This window comes from Ailuropoda melanoleuca, chromosome 4 (genome assembly GCF_002007445.2).
Source record: "Ailuropoda melanoleuca isolate Jingjing chromosome 4, ASM200744v2, whole genome shotgun sequence".
Lineage (NCBI taxonomy): Eukaryota > Metazoa > Chordata > Mammalia > Carnivora > Ursidae > Ailuropoda > Ailuropoda melanoleuca.
Window position 1 is genome coordinate 59786771 of NC_048221.1, and position 9931 is coordinate 59796701.

General features: G+C 36.2%; 1 pseudogene; it reads left to right on the top strand.

Annotated features, from left to right (window-relative positions):
- The window catches only part of LOC109490982, a 19633-nt pseudogene extending 10107 nt beyond the window's left edge, over positions 1-9526 (top strand).
- The last annotated feature ends 405 nt before the right edge of the window (positions 9527-9931 follow it).

Below are 9931 nucleotides of genomic sequence, written 5' to 3' on the forward strand. Positions count from 1 at the left end.
CTCTCTTCAGGCCCTCAATAAGTTAGATGATGCCTACCCATTTGGAGAGCACCATCTGCTATACTTAGTTCACCAATTCAAAAGCTTATCTCTTTGGAAACACCCTCACAGACACACCCAAAATTATCTGAACATTCTGTGGCCAGTCAAATTGACACATATAATTAACCATCACACTTACAACTCAATAATAAAAAGACAAATAACTCAATTTTTTAAATGGGCAAAGTATCTGAAGAGGCATTTCACCAAAGAATGACTAATGAGCATATGAAAAGATGCTCTACATAATTAGTCATTAGAGAAATACATATTAAATACAAATTAAAACCTCAATGAGATACACACTATAATGGCAGTAATAAAGATGATAGCAAGTGTTAAGAAGGATGTGTAGAAACTGGTATCTCATACATAACTGGCAGGAGCAAAAAATGACATAGCCACTTTGAAAAAAAGTTCAGCAGTTTCTGAAAGCTTTAAATAATAATCATAACATATAACCCAGCAACTTCAGACAGCTGAACTCAGGAATCCACACAAAGATTTATATGTAAATGTTCATAGTAACATTATTCAAAATTGTTTAAAAGTAGATATCCCAATTATCCATAAACTGGTGAAGGAATAAACAAGATGTGGTATGACCATACAATGGAATACACTACTTAATAAAAATAGGAATGAACTACTGATACATCCTACGACATGTATGAGCCTCAAGATCATTATAGTAAGTGAAAGAAAGCCAGACTCAAAAGACTACAGATTTGTGGTTCCATGCAATAATAAGTCAATAGTGGCAGAAAGGAAGTCATTACTTGCCTATGGCTGGTGACTGTGAGTGGGAATAAATTGCATACAGGCATGAGGGAACTTTTGGGCTAAAAGAAATATTCTAAAACTCAAATGCAGTATTGTTACCCAACTCTATATATTTACCAAAAATTCATTGAATTTTACACTTACAATACGTATTTTTCTTAAATACAGAGAACAAACTGGTGGTTGCTAGAGGTGAGGTGGTGGGCGAGGGTGAAATAGATAAAGGGCTGAACAGTACACTCATCTTGATGAACACTGAGAAATGCATAGAATTCTTGAATCATTATATTTTACACCTCAAACTAATGTAACACTGCATGTTAATTATATTTGAAACAAACTGAGGGCTTCAGAGGGGAGGGGGGTGGGGTAATGGAATAGACCAGTGATGGGTAGTAAGGAGGGCACGTATTGCATGGTGCACTGGTTGTTATACGCAACTAATGAATCATCGAACTTTACGTCGGAAACCAGGGATGTACTGTATGGTGACTAGCATAATATAATAAAAAAACATTAAAAAAGATGAATTTCATCATATGTAAATTATACCTCAATGAAGCTGTTATAAAATTACTGATCTATGAAACAACATGATGAATTCCAACATGTTTGTTGAGTGTAACATACCTTCAGAAAAGAGTACAGACTGTATGAGAGCAATTACATGAAGTTCTAGAACTGGCTGAACTGATTTGTGGTAAAACATAGAGCACGAGTTCCCTCTGTTGGGGTGGGGTGGGCACTGGCTGGAAAGGAACATGAAGGAAACCTCCCATGCAATTGTGACAGCTGATATCTTGACAGCAGTTTTCTGTTTGTGTCTCTAGATTTGCTAAAATTCCTTAGATGTACACCTGAGACTTAGATATTTCACTTCATAAATTCTACCTCAAAAAGCATAAACAAATATTGATATTCATAATGAAATGTTTATGGGTAAAATATGTCTATAACCTACTTTGAAATCCAGAAAAAAAAGAATGATTGATGGAGGAAAGGATGAGTAGATGTGTGAATTTGCAAATATCGCAAAATGTTTTTTTTTTGTTGTTTATTTGTTTGTTTGGAATCTGGGTGTTGAGACCATGCATGTTTACTATACAGCTTTTTCAATTTATTTGTATATTTGAACATTCTCATAATATAATGGAAAAATGACCCAATGGATAGCATTCCCACTAATTCTATTTGGTAAATGTCATAAGCCAATTATATTTAAGGCCAACGTATTCCTTAATTATATTTGGCCAGTGGAAGAATCTTCCCATTTTTATTGAGAAAGAATCACTTGTAATTTCTATAAAATTCCTTTCAAAATTCCTTTTGCTTAAAAGGATTTTATTTATTTATTCGACAGAGAGAGAGACAGCCAGCGAGAGAGGGAACACAAGCAGAGGGAGTGGGAGAGGAAGAAGCAGGCTCCCAGGGGAACAGGGAACCTCATGTGGGGCTGGATCCCAGGATCCTGGGATCATGCCCTGAGCTGAAGGTAGATGCTTAATGACTGAGCCACCCAGGAGCCCCTGCAAAATTCTCGGTATCATCAGAGGTGTGTTCACTGCTGTTACTTAAATCTTTAAGAAGAGTTAGGATTGCCACAATATGTCTTTGTTTCCATTCCAGATTCCAAATAAACCATGAAAATAAGAAGACTGTCAGAGCAGCAAATGGCTTGGAGGTCTACAGGGTAAAATTTCAGAATCCTCTGACTGACCCTAGTTTTCTGCTTTAGGGCCTGCTTGGTTTACAGAATTGAAGTGATATCTAGAATGTGGTATCTGGAATAAACATTTTGGGGACAATTATTTGACTTTTTTTCCTTTAAAAATTGTAGCCTAGTGTTGCCTGGGTGGCTCAGTCCATTAAGCGTTGGACTCTTGGTTTCAGGTCAGGTCATGATCTCAGGGTCATGAGATTGAACTCCATGTTGAGCTCCATACTCAGCACAGGGTCTGATTGAGATTCTCTCTCTCACCCTCTGCTCCTCCCCCCTGCATTCTTTCTATCTCAAATAAATGAAAAAATAAAATCTTTTTAAAAAATTGTAGCCTTGTACGAAAAAAATTAAGGTAGTTGGCTGTAATTCAAAGAAAAACATGTGAGTTAACCAAAATTGTATACTTGCATTACCTGACACTTTTCCTTTTATAAACCTTTTCTAGTCTTGCCAAAAAGGTAATTTTAATGAATTTCAATGCTACCTGCCCTTAGAAGGATATAATTATATTTCATTCTACCCCTTTATATTTTCTTGGTTCTTTGACATAAAAAATTTGCAGTGAAACTGTGAAACAGAAAATAAAGGCTTCTGTTATACTTAATAATAATATTAATTTCTTTCTGTATATACAAGAAACTATATATACTTTATTATACATAGATTTACTTAAAAGGTAGAAGGCTTTTATTTCTCAAAACTAGAGTGACATTTTTCTTGCATTCTTTTGAGAAGTTTTTCCATTAAAATTAAATTATGCTCTTTTTAGAGAATGGTTTTATGTGTGCTCTTCATTGATTGCAAAATCTTCCCTTTTCAAAGAACATAGGAACATGATATATGATGGATGGGCTGTCAAATGAACTTAATAAACTGTTGCTAAAGCAACTTCAAAATGAGTCTGTGAGCTACCTGAGTACATTTGACCTTGACTGGTTTGTGATGGCAGTAACAACACCAGATTTGACCTTGATCAACAACACATTTCTTATTATTGCAAATATAATTTAAAACATACTATGTGATTCACTTTCCAGTATCATCAGTAAGGATTTGGGGAAGAGTAGGAGACAGTTTATAGCACTGAAGTCAATAAGGGATTATAAGTGCCAAGAATATGGAGAGAAAGCAAGCTCAAATGTAAAAGAAAACCAATGAAATACAAATTCTACAATTATCATTATTCCAGTAGGAGAGAAATCAACATAATGTTTTTTCCAGTGAATTTTTATTTTAGGATACTTTTAAATTCCAGAAAAACTGTGCATAGTAGAGAATATATACCACACTCAATTTCCCTTATTGTTAATATCTTACATTAGTGTGATACACTTGTCATCATTAACTAATATTGAAACATTATTATTAATCAAAACCCATCATTTATCAGATGTCTTTAGTGGTACCTAATGTCCCTTTCTGTCCGAGGACCCTATCCAAGATGCCATATTACAGTAGGTCATCATATCTCCTCAGGTTCTTCTAGACTTTGACAGTGTCTCAGAGTTTCTTTATTTAATGGCCCCCACAGTTTTATAGAGTACTGGTCAGGTATTTTATAGAATGTACCTCAGTTGGGTTTGTTTGATGTTTTTTTCACAATTAGACTGTGATTATGGACTGGGGGGAGGAAGGCCACAGACACATAATATCATTCTTATATCATATCAAGGGTACATGCTATGAACATGGATTCTTACTTGACTGAGATAGTATTTTTCATGTATCTCCATAGAAAAGTTATTCTCCCTTCTCCTCCCCCTTTCCATACTATACTTTTTAGAAGGAAGTTACTATGTACAGCCTACATTTAAAGGGTGGAGACTTACACTCCAATGCCTTGAGGGGGGAATATTTACATAAATTTCTGGGAATTCTTCGTATGGAATAAGAGAATTGTCTTTTATTCCCAATTTATTCATTTATTGTTTAATCATTTATTTATATTAGTGTTGTCTCATGTATATTTATTTTATGCTCTGGGGTTATGATCCAAAACCAAATTATTTATTTTGTTGCTTAAATTTTTCCAGCTTTGGAATTAGGATCTTTCACAATTGGCTACTGTGTCCTTTTGACATACTGCCATTGTTTTGTGTGTGTGTGTGTGTGTGTGTGTGTATGTTTTGACATTTCTTTACCTTTTACCACTGCAAGATGGTCCAAGCTCATTTTATATATTCCCTGACCCAGTTATAGAATAAGCCATTTTACCAGGGAATTCTAGTTCCTTTTATGGAAAATGGTATTACAAAGCAAGATATGGTCTCTGGATGTGCTCCTTGTTTCTGAAACATCGTTTCTACTTCTCTCAGATAAGAGTTTGGAAATATGTATGAATACTAACCATGTTACCCCCACATCTATAAATATTCTACATATATTCTTCTCTATCTATCTATCTGTCTATCATCTAGCTATCATCCATCTATCATTTACCTATATCCATCTATATGAAAGGATGCATGTACGTATGTATGTATCAATCATCTATCTATATCTATCTATATCTATATAATGCATGAGTTCATACTGTTGTCTCCAAATCAAATCCAGAACCACTTGGATTATTCTAGCCATTGTTATCTCTTTTCTGTAACTCCCCACTTGAACAGTGATAAACCTGATTTCCATCGTCTTCCATCTACTTACTTACTTAATTCCAGCATACTTGTGCCATGGTTTCAGAATTTCAACATCACATTTTATTGATAAAACAAAATCATGTTAACCAAGGCCATTCTTGAACTCTGTATATTTTTCTATAATAAAATAAAGGACTCTGTACTAAGGACTCAAAAGAAATATTTTATGCATTTAAGGAAGTTAAAATCCAGTTAAGATGACTAACTGAGAGTGAACCTTAGTTTTTGTCTCTAATTCATGAGAATTATTATTAGTGTTTGTTACTTAAAAGTGGAGAGGCAATTAGAGAAAAAGAGATAAGCCAATTCCTCATCCACCACTCAGGGGCATAAAGAAATAATGCTCCCAGTTTACTGTTGGGAGAAATGTAGTATTACAATGAAGAGGCCCAGCTTTAATCCACCAGACATAAAGAAGGCCTATCCCTTAACCATGAAAGAGTTTTTGTTCCCAGCATCTTGATTTAATCTGGGATACATATACTATATTTTGGGGACACTTATGCTTTGAATTACAGAATCCTAGATTTTTTGAGGACAAATATTTTAAAACCTGGAAATTATAGGTATACCTTGAGTCTCTTTGCTTATTTTTTCCTGATGATTGGTATTGATTTAATTTTGGCATTTTAAAGATTTAAAACTCTATAAACATCAACACCTCACTTAATTCAATTTCACAGAAAGTCTGCGAATGTGAATCTAATGGGCCATTTGGTGAGTCTTCTCTAGTTCCTAACAGTAAAAGACATTAATCATTCCTTAGTCAACAGAATCAACTGTATTGTGCACTGTGTTCTTCATACTGTAATTGATGATTGGAATTGTTTGCTCTGTTCATGTTGAATGTAAATACCTTCTGTTAGTAAATTTTTTTTATCATTAAGCATTGTTGCTCAGTAAGGAAGAAAATGAAAATGAACATTATCTTTGCCACTAGTCAACCAATGATTCTAAAACTCAATAGATGTGGAAGTTGAGAAGATGTTTGATATAAAAATTAGTAGGAATTACTGATGAAATCATTTATGTTACTGACTCCTTTAAGGAAACAAGTAGAAGATTTTTAAATTTCATTAAGGATAGGTATTCTATGTATATTTCCAATGCAAGATAGTTTTGGAGATGTCCTAGGTTATTAAAAGGAAACTTATTCTGCATAAAAGACTTAAACCCAATAATAATAAAGCAATTTGACCTATAATTTCCATTTTAGATAATTTTATGTTTCTATTCAGATTAAATTTTATTAGCTGCAATAAGTCTGTAATTAATTCCTTTTAGATGGTTATACAAGGAGATCCAATTATATATTTCTGTTGATTTTAGTTATAGATGATTTAGACACATGTGTGCTCTCTTGCTGAACATGGTAAAATAATCCATTTATTCTTACAATAAATATATATTGATCATCTACCATGTGCCAGGCTTATGTGCATAATAGCTTTTTAATTTTTTTTGCATTTGCCATAAAAGTTGAATAACAAAAGTAAAACTTTATTTAAAGATGTCTATAATTATGCGACCGTGATCCTGTGGTAATAAGTATTTCTTCAAACTGTGCTGGTATTGTGAAGAAGTAAAACAAAACACATGTTATCGTTTGTCTTTTTTCTTTGCTGAACCAGAGTGGCACAGACTATAGAGTGTCACATTAGCAACTCATTCCTACTGATTGGCCTATACTTGTAACTGCACTCTTATTTTTTAGTCCTGTGGAGGGTCCTCTGGGAGCAGAAGGCACAACAGAGTTGGCAGTGCACAATGGCTTGTGGCACTTGGTTACACACGTGGCTGAGCAGGGGTGGGGGGGTGGAGAGGATGGGCCTTAGGGCCCTGGAGCAGGGCCTGTGTTGTTGGTGACATCCCCGAATATCGCCACCACTGCGTTCACCTGGCCTGCCCATGAGCACCCCAGCCTGGGCCCTAGGCACTCAATGGGAGGTTCATCTGCTCCTTCCCTGACTGCAGTGACAATCACAGGCTTGGAAGCTAGATGCGCACCTGCGCAAGCAGGCGGGGAGACACCCTTTGTGTATGACTGCAAAGGATGTGGCAAAAGGACTTCGTCAGGAGCTGCCATCTGAGCCACCATGTCCTGATTCACACCGAGGGGAAGCCATTGGTACAGTTAGTGGCTGTGATTACAAATTCAACACAAAATCAAACCTGAGCAAGCATTTTGAACGCAGACATGAAAATCAGCAAGAATGACATGTATGCACTTTTGAAGGTTGTAAGAAGGCCTTTAAGAAACACCAGCAGCTGAGAATCCACCAGTGCCAACATTCCAGTGCCAGTGCCACACACAAGTGTGCCCCTGAAGGGTATGGAAAATGCTTCACCTCACTCATCAGGCTGAAACTACACGGGAAGATCCACAGGGCTGAATGTGTCAAACAGAATGTTCCTTTGTGGCAAAAACGTGGACAGAGCTTTTAAAACATGTATGAGAAACCCATAAAGAAGACATAAAATGCCAAGTATGCCAGAAAACATTTAAATGCGAAGATACCTGGACCCACAACTCTATGGTCAATTAATCTTCGACAAAGCAGGAAAGAATATCTAATGGAAATAAGACAGTGTCTTCAACAAATGGTGCTGGGAAAACTGGACCGCCACATGCAGAACAATGAAACTGGACCGCTTCCTTACACCCTACACAAAGATAAACTCAAAATGGTTGAAAGACCTAAATGTGAGACAGGAATCCATCAAAATCCTAGAGGAAAACACAGGCAGCAACCTTTTTGACCTTGGCCACACAACTGCTTACTAGATATGTCTCCAAAGGCAAAGGAAACAAAAGCAAAAATGAACTATTGGGACTTCATCAAGATAAAAATCTTCTATACAGCAGAGGAAACAATCAACAAAACTAAAAAGCAACCTACAGAAAGGGAGAAGATATTTGCAAATGACATATCTGGTAAAGGGTTAGTATCCAAAACCTATTAAGAACTTATGAAACTCAACACTCAAAAAACAAATAATGCAGTAAAGAAATGGGCAGAAAACATGAACAGACATTGTTCTAAAGAAGACATCTGGATGGCTAACAGACACGTGAAAAGATGCTCAACATTACTCATCATCAGGGAAATGCAAATTAAAACCTCAATGACATATCACATCACGCTTGTCACAATGGCTAAAATTAACAAGTCATGAAACAACAGATGTTGGCGAGGATGTGGAAAAAGGGGAACACTCTTAACTGTTGGTGGGAATGTAAACTGGTGCAGCCAGTCTGGAAAACAGTGTGGTGATTCCTCAAAAAGTTAAAAATAGAAATACCCTAGGTCTCAGCAATTGCACTACTAGATATTTAACCAAAAGATACAAAAATATTGATTTGAAGGGGCACATACTGTCTCATGTTTATAGCAATATCAACAGTAGCCAAATTATCAACGATAGCCAAATGTGTCTATCAAGTGATAAATGGATAAAGATGTGCCGTGTGTGTGTGTGTGTGTGTGTGTGCAATATTACTCAGACATCAAAAAAGAATAAAATCTTGCCATTTGCAACAACATGTATGGAGATAGAGTGTATTATGCTAAACAAAATAAGTCAGTCAGAGACAAATACCATATGATTTTACTCACATGTGGAATTTAAATAACAAAACAGATGAACATAGAAGAAGGAAGAAAGAGAGAGAGGCAAATCATAAGACACTCTTAACAATAGAGAACAAACTGAGGGTTGATGGAGGGGAAGTGGGTGGGTGGATGGGCTAGATGGGTGATGGAGATTAAGGAGATTAAGGAGGACACTTGTGATGAGCCCTGGGTGTTACATGTAAGTGATGAATCACTGGAATTCTACTCCTGAAACCAATATTACACTATATGTTAACTAACTAGAATTTAAATGAAAATCTGAAAAAAAAGAAAGAAAGAAAGAAGCACAAAGATTACCTTAAGCAATGTACGAAGACTCACACCCTAGAAAGGGGTGTGTGCCGGTGTCCAAGAGAAGGCTATGGTGGAAACTGCCCAACTGTGTTGAAGCTCCAGAGCCACATTCTCTCTTTTCAGGAGGAAAGGCTCCCATTTACGCGTGAACGTGCTGGCTGCGGCGAAACATGTGCAATGGAACAAAGTCTCACTAGGCATGCTGTTGCACGTGACCCTGATGAGAAGAAAATGAAGCTCGAAGTAAAACCATCTCATGAAGAATGGAGCTTGGCCCCTGGTCTCAGTGGATAGATTCCTGCTAAAGGAAATGAGAACAAGTCTTATCTGCACCTAAAGATGGACAGTCAGGGAACTGTACTGAAGACAAGGTGCCCCGAACAGGTGCAATACTTACCTTCAACTAAACACCAGATTGCTCGATTCAAAGGACTACAGAGCAGCCACCTCTGTTATTATCTCTCAGAAGCACATTTTTCTTTTTAAAATCACTGATGCACAGCAACAAAAAGAAAGTATTTCAAATAAAAATAAATGTGGCAGCATTACAAAAAGAACAGCCATTTATAAAAAAAACAGTAACGATTCTTTCCCTTATTGGGCTGTGACTAAGGCATAGTTGGGATCCACTCTGCAGGTCTCCAGGGTAGGTCATTGTATCTGGGGAATAAAAACCTGGGGATGGATATGGTTTTCTTTTTCTTACCATCCCAATGAGTATACTAGTTAAGTGAGTCGACAACTTGTATATTATTTACAAATGGATTTACACAAATATTACAAATGTATATTACAATGGAAATTACATTACA